Below are 896 nucleotides of genomic sequence, written 5' to 3' on the forward strand. Positions count from 1 at the left end.
ATCCTGACAAGTGGCTTATAGCACCATAAATTTCTGGTCTGGTACGAGAAGCAGGAGCAGGATGGCCCATTCTGTGAAGGGGACAGGAAAATTATTGATTCATATAGTTAATGTGTGTGCTACTTTAGCTTAGTGGTAGAGCGTCTGCTTCGTAAGCAGAAGGTCGTCAGTTCAATCCTGGCAAGTGGCTTACAGCAGCATTAGGCTCTAGTCGGGTATGAGGAGCAGGAGCAGGTTTGCTCACTCCGCAAAGGATACAGGAAGATTATTGATTTATGCAGTTATTTGGTGTGTGACTTTAGCTTAGTGGCAGAACGTCTGCTTTGAAAGCAGAAGGTCGTCAGTTCGATCCTGGTAAGTGGCTTATAACACCATAAATATCTGGTCTGGTACGAGAAGCAGGAGCAGGTTTGCTCACTCCGCAAAGGATACAGAAAGATTATTGATTTATATACTCACTCTATGTGCCACTTTAGCTTAGTGGTAGAGCGTCTGCTTCGTAAGCAGAAGGTCGTCAGTTCAATCCTGGCAAGTGGCTTACAGCAGCATTAGGCTCTAGTCGGGTATGAGGAGCAGGAGCAGGTTTGCTCACTCCGCAAAGGATACAGGAAGATTATTGATTTATGCAGTTATTTTGTGCGCCACTTTAGCTTAGTGGCAGAGCGTCTGCTTTGTGAGCAGAAGGTCGTCAGTTCAATCCTGGCAAGTGCCTTATAGCACCATAAATTTCTGGTCTGGTACGAGAACCAGGAGCAGGATGGCCCATTCTGTGAACGGGACAGGAAAATTATTGATTCATAAACTTAATATGTGCGCCACTTTAGCTTAGTGGTAGAGCGTCTGCTTCGTAAGCAGAAGGTCGTCAGTTCAATTCTGGCAAGTGGCTACAGCAGCAT

The 896-nt window shown here is 45.8% G+C and overlaps 5 non-coding genes across 5 annotated transcripts; all 5 read left to right on the forward strand.

The window, feature by feature from the left end:
• Positions 1 to 118: 118 nt before the first annotated feature.
• On the forward strand, positions 119 to 190 carry Pmar_PMAR015957. Its single transcript has one exon. It is a non-coding gene; the product is annotated as a tRNA-Thr (tRNA).
• Positions 191 to 292: 102 nt separating this feature from the next.
• On the forward strand, positions 293 to 364 carry Pmar_PMAR015958. The gene has a single exon. It is a non-coding gene; the product is annotated as a tRNA-Ser (tRNA).
• A 102-nt stretch (positions 365 to 466) lies between these two features.
• Pmar_PMAR015959 lies at positions 467 to 538 on the forward strand. The gene has a single exon. It is a non-coding gene; the product is annotated as a tRNA-Thr (tRNA).
• A 102-nt stretch (positions 539 to 640) lies between these two features.
• On the forward strand, positions 641 to 712 carry Pmar_PMAR015960. The gene has a single exon. It is a non-coding gene; the product is annotated as a tRNA-Thr (tRNA).
• A 102-nt stretch (positions 713 to 814) lies between these two features.
• Pmar_PMAR015961 lies at positions 815 to 886 on the forward strand. Its single transcript has one exon. It is a non-coding gene; the product is annotated as a tRNA-Thr (tRNA).
• The last annotated feature ends 10 nt before the right edge of the window (positions 887 to 896 follow it).

Source organism: Perkinsus marinus, assembly GCF_000006405.1.
Source record: "Perkinsus marinus ATCC 50983 genomic scaffold scf_1104296933678, whole genome shotgun sequence".
In the NCBI taxonomy this organism is placed as follows: domain Eukaryota; phylum Perkinsozoa; order Perkinsida; family Perkinsidae; genus Perkinsus; species Perkinsus marinus.